This window comes from Ambystoma mexicanum, chromosome 14 (assembly GCF_040938575.1).
Source record: "Ambystoma mexicanum isolate Mex_15411 chromosome 14, UKY_AmexF1_1, whole genome shotgun sequence".
In the NCBI taxonomy this organism is placed as follows: Eukaryota; Metazoa; Chordata; class Amphibia; order Caudata; family Ambystomatidae; genus Ambystoma; species Ambystoma mexicanum.
In genome coordinates this window covers 524,631,036-524,647,898 of record NC_090940.1, presented here as the reverse complement: position 1 = coordinate 524,647,898, position 16,863 = coordinate 524,631,036, and positions in this window count along the sequence as shown.

Genomic DNA, 16,863 nt, shown 5'->3' with positions numbered 1-16,863 from the left:
CTGCCCATCAAGTAATATGCCAACCAACCCATTGTTCGTCAAGATGATGTAGTTTAACGGGTGGAGCCATCAGATATGTCTAACCCAATGAAACTGTTTAACCCCCATAGAAGCTATATGTAGCCAAGCTTACTATCTCATCCCCAGTTCTGTAGGTTTTGTGAGCTGAGATTATGTTAGGACGTCACTGATGGCACATCTGCAGTATTTAAGCTGTTGTTATTAGTTGGTATTTCGAGAGTCACAAGGATTTAATGCGTGTATTCTGTGCCTGCTTTATTTGGGAGATAATAAAGCTGGATGTTGCCGCGCACTTTGTCTACTTCTTCATTTGAGTCTGGTTTGAATTGACTGTAGTTCCTCTGAGTTTGTTTGGGACTTTTCGGACCGTCTTAACAGTAGAGCAAGTCTCCCCTCATCCAATGCTATCAGAATAGACAGAAAGTAGGCATTGTATATACTTTTATCTGTTTAAATTTTGTGACTGATAAACCTCTCAGTGAGTTGTGGTAAAAAATTTGTATAGCATATTTAACCCTTTCACAATGTCCTCACCACCTTTATAATTTTGGTGAGAACATGATTTCATCACAATATCTCTGCTCACTGACACCATTATATGATTGCTTTAGACCTCATTATCTACCATCCTATTTCCGCACGTGTTTTGGAAACTCGATACCAACTTTGACAGACCTGACTCGATTTCACTCATGTCCTGCAGTTAAAACTTGACACTTTATAAACACTTTATTGTTTAGTTAATTTTTTTCCATTTCTTTAACATTTTAATTCCACATGTGGTATGGCTCTGATTTTGGTAATTGTTTACAGGTGATTTAAGTGCCAAAACATAGAATTACTAACATCCTGATTGTATGGCAAATTATTTAACTCCTCAACAGTAAGCATCAAACTCAAGCAAATTAATACTAACCGCATGTTGGAACTGTAATATTCACTAGTGAAATCCTGATTAAAAAATATTTCCTAAGACTTGTGCAGTTATTACACCAGTCTTGCAATCAACTAAAACACCACCCAAATAGAAAATTAAAATGGATGGACATTGAAACTGTAAGTTAAAACACAAGGTTGAAAGCAGTGGTGGACTTGAAAAAGGGAACTTTGGAGATTTCCCGGTGAGTCTCTGCACCACAGGCCTCTTTTGTGAGGGTACCCTACACTTCTTATCTCATTTACCTCATTCTATCTCTCTTCATCCCCCGCATTGAAAATTAAAAAAATTGTTATGAAGGTTTCAGAAGTTATTCCTCACTCGTAACACATCTTATATGTCAATGTTTTATTATATTTGACTGCTTTTTAATCTTCATAAAGGGACAAATGCTCAGGCACACCATGACAATGTGGCAGATTCACAAGTCTGACCAATGCGGAGCCAATGACATACTTTGTGCCCTCAAGCATTTTGCACAGTGTTTGGTCAACTTAAAATAAACAAATACAAAAATAAAATAAACTCCATTTATTGGAAGCCACAATCAAAGGATGAGTCACCACTCTCTCAACAAAAAGGACCCAAATGTTCCTTCCTCTAGCCAACAGAGACACTGCGTCTTAATTAATGGAGGAATGGAAACTCTCAATGTAAGTAAATAAGAGAGAGAGAGAGAAAAAAAAAAGAGAGACAGAGACAGAGAGACAGAGAGAAACAGAGAGAGACAGAGTGTGTGTGTGTGTGTGCGTGTGTGTGTGTGTGTGTTCGTGCACTTTAGGGGTGTACCACATAGTAGATTTAAGTATTCAGCTGAACAAGCATTCATCTGGAGCCGAATACAGGGCCAAATAATTGCCTTTTTAATACATAAAGTAATGTAGACATGAAAAACACTATGCAAATTAAAATGACACTTTAAAATATGTATATCCATTCTTCATTGCATTTGTTCAATAACAGCAGTGTTTGTATTTGTATGCACTCAGGTGTTGCTTGTTGGGCAGGGCCCAAGTGACTAATTCTAGAACAAAAGTATAGTGTGAATGTATGCAATCACTGTGAGGGGAGACTGGGATGTGTCTACTTATACTTTCAAATGTTCCGTTTGGGCCTGCCCATCTCTAGCCTTCTGGCTCCAGTAAGGCATTGAAACACAAAAGAGTGATTACATCAACCAGCACTCTGCTGACTGCTGACGTACTACTGAATACACGTCTTTGGAATGCTAAAGGCATGCTTTCTACCGATTGCACTGGGTGTGAATGAGGCTTTTGAAAAATGTCTTTTCATTAATAGCGTTTTCCTTTTTTTTCGGGGCAGGAGGGTATGTTTGTGGTGTTTTGGGGCATGGTAAAAGACAACAGACAAAATATATAGGACATTTTGAGTCCTCTTTTGTTCTTGGTTGATCCTATAGGGAAGGGGCAGTGCTGATTTCCAGGTCTTTAATTGGCATGTGCATGTTTATTTAACTTATTTGTTTCACTTATCCATCCATATGGTCCAATTTTTCTAAATTGTAAACTTGTATCTCCTTGTCTTTATTACAGAAAGTTCCCTCTTTTTTAGCTCTCGAATCCTGGGAGGAACATTTCTGCTGCCACAGTCTGGGGCATTTTGGGTAAAATAACCATAGCCGCATTGTTTAGTAACCGCTGTCACTTTTACTAAATTCAAAGGGACTCCTTTTGGCAACACAAGAAAGTTGAAGGACAGGACTTGTAACCTATATGTTGATATTACAAGACCACTTCTGCCACAGTCACACTTCCCAATGAGCCAACTTACTTGCTTTATAACCTTGGCCTGCAGGCTGAATGCAGTTTTTTGCTGCAGGCACACTACCTCCTGAGCTATTTTACTCAAGCTTTGGAACTTACTGGGATCTCTGCAACAGCTATATCAGTGTGCTTAATTACATTATTTGGATTGGGAATTGGTGGGCTTGGAACCTGTAACTTTCAGATTTCTCGCACAGGTCATCAGCAAATTAATAAGCACCTAAAGTAAATAACATGTTCCAATAGCAACTTCATAAACTATTGTTCCAGCTCAATGTTTTCCACTGCAAAATACAGGGAGTACCAGAGATACATTCAAAATATTAAAGTTTTGCTTTAGCAAACCATCTGATGAAAGACTACGGGCCTCATTACGAGAATGGAGGTAATGGAAAAATGAAGGCGTAATGGTAATAGCGGCATCCTTAAAGGGTCCGGGGCATTCCGACCCGACAAACCGCCAATACCGGAACCGCCTATACCGTGCCCCCTCATACCGGCATGGGCACGTACACGCGCCCCTTCGGGGAGCAAATACTGGCATGCTGGTAATAGGAGGACATCACAACCCACGCGGACATGCAAATACCGGCATCCCGAAGGCAGTATTCAGGGGCTGCATGATGCCGGCCATACAGGCATCGCGGACCACCCACAAGCAGCAATCAGCAATCAAGCCAACTGCCACAGGTGCACACAATCACCACAGGCGGAGACAATGGAGGCTGGGCCAGTATAAAATGAGTACACCCACACACCACACCCCTTCCTACACCAAAATGCTAACACTTTCTGTTGCAATCATGGCGCTGGAGGACATGCTTATACTGCTACAACTACAGCAACAACACCAACTACAACAACTACAGCAGCAACAACAGGCAGCACATAGGAGACGCAGGAGGAGAAGGAGGGCGAGACAGGGCCAGCAATTACCACCAGCGCAGCCAGCAGTGCCTCGTAGGCAGCCACCAATCCCTCGCATCAGACCCAGGCCATTCAACCTAACCCCTGAGCAGATCCACACCCTGTACCGGTTGTACCGGGACACCATCACCACCATAGTGGACATGATACACAATGACATTGCCAGCCTCATAGAAATACGCACTGCCATCCCCCCGCTACTAAAGGTGGTGGTGCTCCACTTCCTGGCCACAGACACCTATCAACACACAGTGGGGCAGCTGCATGGCATTTCGCAACCACTATTTTTAGGAATGCTGAACCAAGTGCTGGATGCCCTCCTGAAGCATTCAAGCACCCACATATCCCTACCACAGACTGCGCAGGAGATAGCTGACACCAAAGTAGCTTTCCATGCACAGGCAGGCCTGCCCAATTGTGTTGGTGCCCCAGCATGCATCCATGTGGAATTGGTAGTCCCCCATGCCATAGAGGCGGTGTACCGCAATCACAAGCAATACCATTCCATCAATGTGCAAATGGTATGTGAATACGGCAAGATAATCACACAATGTTGCGCCCGATTTCCCGGATCAACACATGATGCCATGGTGCTGCGTAACTCCACGCTACCCTGTCACATGGAGCGACATGCTGGACCACGTGCCTGGCTGCTTGCTGAGTTGCCTGAGTGGGCCATGGCAGTGCAATGGGCTACTGATGTGTAGGGATGCATACTCCACCTGGGTGGGAAATGGGGGGGTGCATACTCCACCTGGGTGGGAAAGGGGGGGATGCATACTCCACCTGGATGGGAAAGGGGGGGATGCATACTCCACCTGGGTGGGAAAGGGGAGGGATGCATACTCCACCTGGGTGGCAATTGACGGTGATTGGAGAATGCATGCAGAGCTAGACACTCCTGACCTGAATCTCCCGAACCCAAAATGACACATCACTGGCAAACATTTTAACAATTATGCATATCGATGGCAACAAGTAAGAGGCACAACTACGCCACCATGGGTATGTCAAGCAATGCATGATTGAACCGGATTGCAACTGTGGCAATGTGGCTGGTGTGACCACGCACAGTGTATAATACACAGCATAAATGGAAGGCTAAACATTGTTGAACAACCACAGTACATCCGCCTCACTATGCATTATTTCACCCTGCATCATCTATTGAATGCCATCCAGACTACCACAACTGATAGCAGTATAGTATGCATCTAGTTAACATTCTTGCATAAGTACAGGGACATGTGCATGTCCACAACAAATAGCTGCGGCCATGACTGTGCCTCCTGAAGGTGGCAGCTCAGAGTGACACACACCTATTTGTATTTGCTTGCAGGTGATGGAGGATATCCCTTGAGGCCGTGGCTACTTACCCCTGTGCGGAACCCACAGAACAGCCATGAAGAGGAGTACATTCGTGTTCACCCCCGTACTCGTGTTGTGATTGAGCAGACCTTTGGCCTGTTGAAGGCACGTCTCTGCTGCCTAATCAGGTCTGGTGGGGCAGTCCTTTATAGGCCTGAGAAGGTGGCAAAGATTACCATGGCCTGTGTCATGCTGCACAACATGTGCGTCCGGAGAAATGTACCACTGCCACCTGACATTGACATGCATGCACCGGGTGAAGATGATGAGGATGGAGACGGAGGTGAAGTAGCCCCCCTGCCAGTACGTGATGCACGGGATGGCCATGCAGTACGCCAAGCACTGAATCACGATTACTTCTGAACCACAGGGACTATGATAGACATGTGTCAGTGACACACTGTGTCCATGTGGACATGCACACAGGGATTGTTGGGAGTTGGCCACTGAACATCGTCTCACATTAAATGGATACACACAAAATGAACAATGTCCAGCCATTGAATGTTTTTTCACACAACGGGTGTATTAGTTCAAACAGCAAAAATGTGACCACTCCCCCTCCAACCCCCAGTGAACTCCCAAACCCACCCAACAAACTCCAAAACCCCCCAATATACTCCACAAAATGCTCCTCTTCACCCCCAACCATGTGTCCCACTCCCATTGTCCGCCCACACTACTTGCAGGACTTTTTGCTGTCCGGGGCTGGCATTTCGGAGTACCGTGCACTCCTTCGGGTCTGGCGCACAGGGCTGGTGGGGACTGAGGAAGCAGGTGTGGTGGCTGATGATGAGTCGGTGGCAGGTTCCACGCCTGCTCCAAGGCGTGGCCGCTGCATGTGGAGCAGGATTGAAGTGAGTACTTGTGTTACTGCCCCCAGACAGTCCCTCATCAGCACAGTCGACGCATTCACAGCGGCTGAGTTTGCTGCAATGGCCGCTGTGGGCCCCGCAATGGCAGTGGCGATTCCCCACCTGGTGTGCTCTCCATCTGCAATCTACTGCTGCAGGAGCTCCAACATGGCCTCCTGTCGGGCCTCCACCGTCGACAGACGTGAGGGTGTTGGTGAGAGCTGGAGTGGTGGGTGGTGCACTCACGAGGCCTGCATTTTGGGTGCCGTCCTCCTCGATAGTGCTCAGGTCCGAGTCATGGAGGCAGGGATCAGCACTGCTGTAAGTGGGTGAGGCCTCGATATGGGGCAGGGGGTGGACACGGGGCTTGGGCTGGGTGGACATGTCACTTCTGTGACTCCCTCCTGGTCCACATTGCCATCCAAAACAGCCTCTGTGGTGGCCGGTGCAATTAGGGACTCCCCTTCAACTGGTGTGGGTGTGGGCTGCGGGTCTGAAGTGTGTCAGGCACACTGGCAGCAGGTGTTGTTGGCTGTGTGTCGGCTCGGTCAGGCACACTGGCTGTGGGTGTGGTCTGCTTGGCTGCCACAAAGGTGGTGGTGGCAGTAGCCCTTTTCTTTGGGTGGGACGTGGATGCCCTTGCGGTGTTGTCTTGCCTGCCATTTTCCTTATCGGTGCCTGGGGGATAGAAGAGATGCAGGGCATCAGTGATGGTGTTACATGCCAGAAACATACAATTGTGCTGTTCAATATTCATTCAATCATGCATTCATGTCTTACAGGTGTGTCACACCGGGTGTTCTGGGGGGGGCATTTTGGCATTCACTGCATGGCAGGAGGCATGCCGTTGATTTGGGGTTTGTGTGATGTGTTACATGGGCAGGGTCCAGGTGTGTTGGCCATGTGTTGGTTATGGTATTGGCACTCAGCATACATTTCTGTCTGGCAGGATTTGGCCCGCAATCTGGACTTGGATATGTTAATGTGGGTGTTGGGCCATGCATTGCCTTGTCTAGACTCTCTTCCACATCACTTGTGCTACATCATGATTTCCCCTACAGGGATCTGCAGGGTCACTCACCTCCTTCTGGGGATGATGCCACACGCATCTCCATCTCCCTGAATCCCTTGATGGACTCTGGATCTATGAAACTGCTTGCGGTCTCCTCCAAGGGCATCATTTTTGCAGGAGAGTGGGGACCCCCGCCTGTGGCCATGGCCGCCCTCCTGTTGCTTGCCATGATGTTGCGGACCCGCAAGCGGAGTTCGTCCCACCTCTTCCGGCAGTCCCTAACAGTACGTGGGATGGTCCCGACAGCCGACACCTTGCAGGCTACCTCCTGCCAGATGTCCTTTTTCTTCTGCTGGACCTCACACTTCATGTCATGGGATTTAATGAGGTCTGCATGTGCAGCAAGAGTGTGCGCTAACATATTCAATTCAGCGTTGGAGAAACAATGTTTCTGCAGCCAGGGGGTGGTCTTCCGGTTAGCCTTGGACATCCTCAGAGTATTGCCACAGAGCTCTCCACAAATCAACTGGTGGTTTGGGAGGATTGCAATGGATTGTGTTTTTAAAGATGGCCACCGGCCCATTTCCCGTTCCAACGTGATGACGTTATTTCCGGGTCCGGTTTTACGAGCCCGGTATTAGCATGTTGGTATTACCGGGTCATTATTTAGGCGTTCCTCCTAGGCGGTGGCGGTATTGGCGGGTCCCGTTATGGCGCTATCGGGGGGTTGGAAGGCCTTTAGCGGCATGCAAGTATGGCCATTACCAGCATGGTGGTTCGCACGTGCTCATACAACCGTAATCACCCGCATTTAGCGGCATCATACGAGCACGGACCCACTCGTTCCGCCCTGCCAGTAATGACCCCGTGTTTACCGCGCTACTCGTAATGAGGCCCTATATGTGCAGAACATGAAGTGCAAGGGCTTTGTTTGCACTTTCAAAGTTCTGCTCTGCCTGTACTCAATCAAAAATGTGACAGCAGCATTGTTTAATAATTATTTTGAAGGATAAACATGGCATGCCTGAATGATTCTAGGCATGCACTCAAAGCAGTATTTAAACCCTTAAGTGCCAATGACGAGTATACTCATCCTTTTTGCATAGACTTGCATAATAGCCTGGCATTTCTAAAGTATTTTGTAAGGAAAACTATTTGGCTTTGAGTGATAGTTAATAAAGTATTTAGCTGAATCCGAATATCTAATTTTCAGCCGGAATTCGGCCAAATACTTACTCAAAGCCAAATTTTGGTACACCCCTAGTGTGCGTGCGCATTTGTGTGCATGAAATGCTACCTTTGTGCTGCTGTTTCTGCTTGTTTGCATCATTATTTGTTTGGGATGCCCAGCAGCAGCATCTTTTACTATATGCCTGCACTGAGCTACATTAGAAATGTCATGCCCATTTTTTGAAGTGCTACACTCAATTAGATTTGGTATGCTACACTGTGTTATGTTATGCTGCACCATGCCCTAGTTTAATCTGTAGAAACATGTTGTGTAATGTCTTGTTCTGCTGGGCTCAATGTGTTCTTTAACCATAGCTAATTGTACGTTAACTGGAATGTACCAGAGTGATACTGTATGTACTCATTCACTTCTTCGGGATAGGAGTGGAGCAGAATATGAAGTTGGTTTCGATTCATACTAGCTGGATAGGTCATGTATATTATGTTGAGGTTTTATTATAATGTTTTGCTTTAACTATTTAATTTTGAAGCATCTTTGAAGCTGCCATAAGACAGCAGGCAGCAACCCCCAAAACACGCAAAAATAAAAAACAGAAGGGTAGACTAGGAAATCTCATCTGTTAACCAGATCATGCCCCCCTGTTTTGACCTAACTTTAGCATGATGCCTTTTATTAACAGGGCACAGTAACTGCAGCCCAGGGTGAGAAGGCTAGTCAGAGGTGGGATTATGTAAATTAATTCCCATAAGCACCCAGCCTCAGCCTAAAAGGCTTGCTGTCTCACCTAAGGGCCCTAGCAGGACTCAGGAACCTTCAGGTAGGCCGGACCGGGTATTGTGCACCCAAGGATGCCATTGTTGAAATCCCACCCTCTGTTAAAAGTACCCATATTTCCTTCCAGCTTATCCATCTATGGACCTTGGCTGTTCATGATTTAGGGCAGTGAAAAGATGGGCTTTGCATGCTGTTGTTTTTCCCCTGGGCATGTTTTTTTTTATTCCTTAGCTAACCATGAACCTATGGAAGTCTCTGAAGTCTGACGACAACTAAGCCATAGACAGGCTTGGTGTTGTTAGGGCAGTTTGCGCAGAAGTCTAGGGTTTTGGTAACAGTGCCATAAATACATGAGGAAACTAAAAAGCGTGACAGATCTGTGCGTGCTTTTCAGATGACCTTTGTAAAATGGCGAATTCAGATTTCTGCATTTTTTTTCTTGGGCATGGCTTCAACATGCCCCAGATCACCATGAAGTCAGTACATTCCAAACTGTTACGAGCGGTGCCAATTTCAGGTGCCTGGAAATTGATGCCGCTCGGAACACGGGAGATAAAGCACGCAGAAACCAACTACTAGGTGGCTCAGGTTCTAGGTCATTTGGTCGAATCTAAATGGTCGACAGGACAAATGGTTGACACCAAAAAAAGGTCGACAGGTCAAATGGTCGATTTTTTTGTTGTTTGTTTTTTCACTTTTTTTTTTTTGGTAAAAACCCCTTTTTTCCCTAAACGCAAACCTAAAAAATATATATATAAACAAATAAAAAAATCGACCATTTGACCTGTCGACCAAATTGTGTCGACCATTTGTCTGTCGACCATTTGTCTGTCGACCAATTGACTAGACACTGGTGGCTCACATGCTTAAGTTCATTTTTTTTAAAGAAGCTGTGCTGGAAAAGCAGACTAGTGGTTAAATGCACATATTGGTCGTAGAACAGGGAAAGAAGTGTTAACACAGTTCAGTGTGGAGTAAATTCCTCTCAAAATGATATCCAGTCATGCAAAACATAGATTGTTGGAGAACAGGAATCCACATGGGGGAGATGAAAGCAGTGACCTTTGTCCTGATGAAGGCCGTGAGATCAAGAGTAGATTCTATTATCTCATGAGGCTGAAACACATCTGCGTCGACATACTTTGAATATAGCGGAGTGATCCATGCACACTGTTCATCAAGTCAAGTGAGAAGGTAGATATGATCAAGATAGCCCATAGTTTTAGCAGGAAGGTTTCACTTTTGGATGAATAACGATGAAAAATGTATAACAAGAAAGACATTTAATGTTCTGCACTTTAGTCCTGTGTTTATATGAATACTAAAATATTCTACTGTATACTAGTTTTTCATTGATTTTTTGATAAATAAATTTGATCGGTTTGACAAATAAAAAAGAAAAAATGTTTTCACTGTTAGACGTTAAGTGAGTACATTCCAGACATATCACCGGGTGCAGCAAATGCCTCTTCTCCAACTATCTCTCCTTTCTGCACTGTGCTCCATAGACTACAGTTGAGTCCCACTTCTCATGCCTTCCTGAGCACCGTATCTATCGCTCGCCCTCATTCCAACTATGTACCCGGCTTTGCTCTTCCCTATCACTACTGAAAAAAGCTTCAACGCCATAAACTATGGCAGTAGGCGCTATGCAAATTCAAGATAACATAATATAGCAAATGTGCGTTCAAATGTATCATTTGGAACCATCTTGTCCAAATTCTATTGGGTGGTCGAGCCCACCAAACCCAATTTAGATGCACTGGTTTTTGCTTGCTACATTCCCTTGCCTAGTGTATTATGTGCCACTTAGAAAACAGTGTCCAGGGCCACCCTGGCTGAAAGTCCTAGTCAAAAGGTATGGACTTGTGTCTCAAATATGTGACAGCAGTAGACATAGTTTTGATCCAATTCTATACTAGGTCTCTTAATAGCTATAGGGATTCTCAATCCACTTGTTTGTCGCCATTCTTGAACAAATTATTTTCTTTTCGTTCTTCAACCACCAGCGTAACAATCAGTATGTTTGTTTGTTCTCAAGGAATCAAAGTGCACCAGGTCAGAACGACATAGAATTAAACTAACAGTGTATTGTTATCTGCACATTTCTTTCTTCCTTGGTCATAAACTGTGGCTGCTTTGTCTGGTTGGCAGAGACATGAGAACACAGGCTGTTTCCTCTTTCCTCATTCCTAAAGTTGCATAAATAACATTATAACTCTGTTGGGGCAAAAATGAAATAGATGTTTAAATATGTGATGTGCTTTAGTTTTAGCCTCTAAAATTATTTTAAAAAAACACTTTTGGAATAAATGTAACTCTTTCAGACTAGACCATATACTTTTTGTTTGCTAGGGAGTTCTTTAAGGTTGGTGCTCTAGATGAACTGAAAGCAAAGATTTAAGTTTTTGAAAGAGTAGGAAAAGGAATTTCTCTTTGTGGCTGTTGAGGCCCATCGACCATCGGTGAATGTTTAGTCTGGAACAGGTAAACAAGTAAGGGTGAGTACAGTTTTTTGGATAAATCATTCTCCGCCTTCAATTGTCAAGGCATATTGCTAAAGGATTTATCAGAAGCTATCAGCTAGTGCTTCCCAAATTTCAGAGAAAACCTCTGTGACATTTGTGCTGGACAAGGTGTCCTTTCCAGTGTTTCAGATGTAGGAACAAGGCATTCTTCTGTACCAAAGATCTGTAATTAAGTGGTCACATTTTTGTACATTTACAGAAATGCCTTCCGAAGAGACAAATCCATAAGGGAAAAGATACGTTGTACTAGATGAAATTTTGCCATTGATTTTTGATATTGTGTGATTCATTTACAACCCTACTTTGTACACAGCGTGCAAAGGGACACAATGTCCAGAGTCAGCTACTGGGGTATTGACACAGAGCCCCTAGAGGGATAGCAGTTGCCAGTATTCTTATAGTGACTGGAAAACAGTGAACTTTAAATACATATTCCAATAGAATCTCTAAGTAAATTATGCTTGTTCACCAGATGTGTTCTTCACATGCAAGGTATGATAAATGTATGTCGAAAAAAATTAACCCAATCGCCTTGCTTGGATCAGATTATCTGTGCTTAAAAGATATGTTAGGTCTATCCTCATTCCTTTCTCATTGTTTTATCTATTTTAGACAAACATGTATACACAATGAATTCATCCATATATTCAAATACCTTCACCTTACAAACAATCTAATCTATTAGTGGGAGAAGCTTGGTGTGACCTCTTGCCACCAAAAAAAGGATTTCCAGAAAGTAACACGGACCGGTTTCAACGTGTTTGGCCAATTTGAGCCACGTCTTCTTCAGGGGACCAATATTTAGGTTTGCCATTCATGGAAATTCAAATATCTTAAACAAAAATGGGCTTAATATTATTTTAAATACCATAGAGGGTTGTTTATTCTGTAAAGATAATTATTCCAATGTTTTACTTACTCCTTTACATAAGGATGATTGTTAATTCAACCTGTGCGTAATTGCCCTCTCTACGTGCCCATCACCTCACACCCCAAACTAGTGTGCCACTCACCCCTGGGATAGCAGAATTTTCTTTGAACTGTAAAATATAGATATACTCATTACAGCCTGATAGATTTATTCATGTTAAAAGGAGACCATACATCTAAGAAATGTGTCTCACCTTCTAAACCGTCTCTGCAGCAGCTAAAAGTCCTTTGCAGTACAGTGTCTCCATTATACATTCATGCATTTTTTCATATTAAAACACAGAGAGTAAAATAAATGTGTGTCTTCTCTAATTAAGTTGTTAAGTGGTATATGGGTGCATTGACCTGCATATCTTGCTCACCATGTTCATGGTGTATTCACCATGTCTCTTTTTACAGCATCCTTCCTAGTAAGTTACATAAGCCTGAGATGCTGGCCCATGTCCCTGTTAAAAAGGACAATTCTTTTGGGGCAAATAGTTGGTGGCCATCTTTGACTATAATCATGACATTCATTAGAAAGTAAAAATGGCAGCCATCTTTAAATATATTCACAAAATGAAGTCCCATTCTTCCGGTGAATTAAGCCCTTTTTCATAGGCTCTAAAATGATACATCCAACGATGCTCTTTACAGCCCAACTTATTTGTGATGTCTTCTTCTGTATTGAAGTAACCTTTTCAATTGTGAACCAAATATTTCATCAGGCCTATGTTTTGCCTCAACATAATGGGATACTAGAGGTTCATTAAGATTTTTTGTCCTGATTTTGGACCGGTGTTCATTAATATGGGCATTTACTGGTTGTGATATATTTCCAACATACACCTTTTTTTGTGGGCACATGATCATTTAAATAACATGTTTGTTTTTACACGTGGTGTGTGTGCACAATTCTGAGGTTTTCTCTTTGTGTGCAAATTAAATCAGTGTATTTGAAAATGTACATGCTACATACCCTCCATACAGTACATGGCCTTGAATTGGTACCGGACTCCACATGGAAGTAATGGTATTAAATGGTTAAATGAATCAAGTTGGAAACACACAAAGATGGTTTATTTACAGTATGAGGTGCTTGTGCCAGTTATTGTTTCAACGTTTTCCTTTTTTTTTGTAAATAATGGCTTATTTAATGGGGGATCAAAGAACCCTCAACAAATTTCAGTTTTTCAGAATAATTCTCTCAATCACTTTGCTGAATTGGCAATATGAAGAGAGACAAACATGCCTATTATCAATGTCTTTTTCGTTCTTGTTTGTGATTAACAAATATGCTTGGTCTGAGTAATGTGCTCCTTTTCTGCTTTCCTTGATCAATTTGAGAGCCCAGCTCTAATTTGGAGTCTCTGTTGTAAAATGTCTGCCTGTTTATTAAAATTTGCTACACTTTTGCAATTAAGAAAAATGGGTAGAAACATACCATATGGTAAATTGGTTAACGATGATTTAGGGTGATGGCTTGGAAATGACAGAGGGGTGTCACGTTCTATTGTTTTCCGATACAAATCTACTTCTAAAGTGCCATTGTGGTGCATAATCATTGAATCCTAAACATGGATACTGTCTGTATTGTATTCACATGTAAACTTTAGATGTTCATCAATAATGTTGATCCAAACTATGAAAGCCTCCATGGTTTCTTTTGGGCCTTGCCACAGAGTAAAGATATGATCAACATATCTTTTATAGACAACCAATGAACCTCAGTATGGATTATCCATAGAACAGATGCACATCTCTTCAAAGGACAACGCACAAAATAGCCACATTTGGTGCAAAAGAACAGTCAATGGCTATTAAGCACAAGTTCAGCACCGCTCACAATAAAGTCTGTAGGGACATTATGAGGAGCTTGTCCAGTGTCTAATGTTTCTCTCAATATCATCAATTCCTTCTCTAGAGCAACATTTCTGTCAGTCAAATCACGAAGTTTCAAACATAGTAAAAACACATACAGAGCTAATTTGAATACATAATAAAAAGCTAAACCAGGCATTTTGAAGAAAACGTTCAATAAATCCATATTTTAAGGTGCTAAAATGACATAAAACTGAGTTATACATCGTCATGGGATACAAGCTCACAGCCTCAAGGGACCCCATGCGTTAGTCATCTGTGCCACCTTTCAGCAGAATCAAGGCAAACAAACAAGCTTACTGACTTCATTATTAAGCGTTCCCAAAGCTTTCAATCTGAGCAGCCAAGAGTTGTGTGTATGTAACAGGCAACTGTGAATATTATGTAGTGCTCAGTTGAACCTCTGCAAAATTCAGTGCTTCTACAGTTGATTGAAGACCAGCTGGCCTTAAAAGCAGTCTTAAATATCTGCATCTCAGTACTTTCAGTTCCTCACAGATAAACAAAAAATGAATTACAGTTTCCATACCTGACCCACAGAGAGGACAAGTAGCCATCCCAATGGAGCCCCAAGACTTAATGATAATGTCCCTATCCTATACTGCACAAGCACAGATCCTTCATAAGGTGGATGTATACACAAAAAATAGCGTTCAAAACCCAAATCCATTTTGCACTGCAAGTAATCTGGACCCAACTTTAGCATATTTGCTGTCTCTATCATTGTCTCTCTTGTCCTCAAAGTTGCTGCTCTCTTAATACTAGGTGAAGTGGATTTGTCTATGTTGTGAATCCAGCTTCATTTAACGCTATCAGTTGCTCTTTCACATGAGCTACCCAGGGAATACATTTCCCCCTTCCAAACATAAATGGTGTCTCAGCGCATCTTGATACTTCCCTAGACCTTCCATGCTCCACAATCTGAGCCAGTATAAAATTGGTTTAAGACAGAGTAAATCTCCAATCGGGCTAATGTCATATTGTCAAAAGCTATATTTTCAGAACCATGTTTTCAATTTGATCAAGAGTCCAGGTGCTACTATATCCTCAGACTTGTGTGTCAGAAACAGATGCTGGTATTGCCTGTTTGCAGTATAACTCAATGGCAGGAGAAATAGCCCCACTCCGATGTCTCACAAAGAAAGAATTGCTTACCCCACTGTACCTTCCCAGATTTGTACAAGCTTTTTCAATCTGTGAGGACAATCCACCGTTCTGATGGAACCTAATTCCCAAGTAATCACAGAACTGGGTCTCTTCTAATTTGCAGTCACCCACATTAATAATAAGCACACTAAGCTTGGAAACCTGTGGTTTAAAGACCATGGACTTCGTCTTTGCGACATTCAGTTTGAGCTCAAGTTCCTTACATTTGTTTAGAAAGACATTGAAAGTGTCCTTTAGGCCTTGTGTGGAGGTAGACAGAATCACTGCATCATCAGCGTAAATTAATTAAAGCAGGATAATTATCCTGGCCTATCTTTGGACAATCCATACAGCTCTGTGTTAATACAGTAATCATTTTTTCGATGTAAGTACGAAAAGGGAGCAGGGCATGGATACATCCTTGCCTCAACCTTCATTAGACCGAAAGGAGTGGTTCTTTCTCCTGCGAGGCCAAAGCGCACAACTGCTTTATCCTCAGAGTACAATGATTGTATGGCACAAATCAAATGTGGGGGAACTCCCCTGTCCCTCAAGATCCGCCAAATAATTTCCCATGAGACTCCATCAAAGGCTGTCCTGAGATCCACAAACACAGTAAACAACTTCATCTTCATTAGTACGGTGCACTTCTGGATCAGTAGGAACAGCCGTAAACGTAGGTCGACCGTTTGAAAGCCCGCCTGAAGATAATTACTTATATTATTGTCACCTGCCCAAGCCTTTAGATGAAACAAGACAGCTTTTGGGAATATCTCCCCAACACTGTCCAAGAGAGAGAGGGGTTGTTAATAAGATGGGGAATCCCTATATCCCTTTTTGTATATTGGTACAATTTCTGCATTTGGCCAGGAGGCAGGGATTGTCAAGTCTAATAAAAGCATTGAGAATCTTGCACAGAACTGGTCCCCAGTCCCTTAGCTCATCTTTGTAGACCTCAATGGGTATTATATCTGGCCCAGATGCTTTTTCACTTTTTTGGGTCCCTATTGCCCTGCTCACTTCCCCTATACTAAATTACAAGGTTTCACCCCTACAGTGTGTCTTTACAACTGATTGCGCTGTCACATTTGAATTACAGCCCTTGGCAGAATTGCCATATAAATCTGAGAAATGACGCCAACAATCATCTGCCGATATGCAAATTGATGGGTTACGTCCTCATTCACCTCTTCTCCCACAACCAATTTCCAGTAAGAAGGGTGGTTCCTCTCTTCATGTACTCAAAGACGTTTTTCCCATTTGTGGGCATAGTTGGATCTATGTAGTCAAAGTTTATTCTTATTCACAACTGGGCCAGTTTAGCAAACTCACTATTTTGTGTTTTGCCTACCTACATCTCTAGATGCTTCGTCATACCAACCAGCTTAATTAATGCATGCCTTTTAGCTCTGGATGCTGCATAAGTTATATGAGGGACCAAATTCTCTGCAATTTACTGAATTCAAACAGAATCTCAAGGTCCGAAATTACCTCTGAGCAAATAACTCCAGGTTTTCCATTTCACAAACC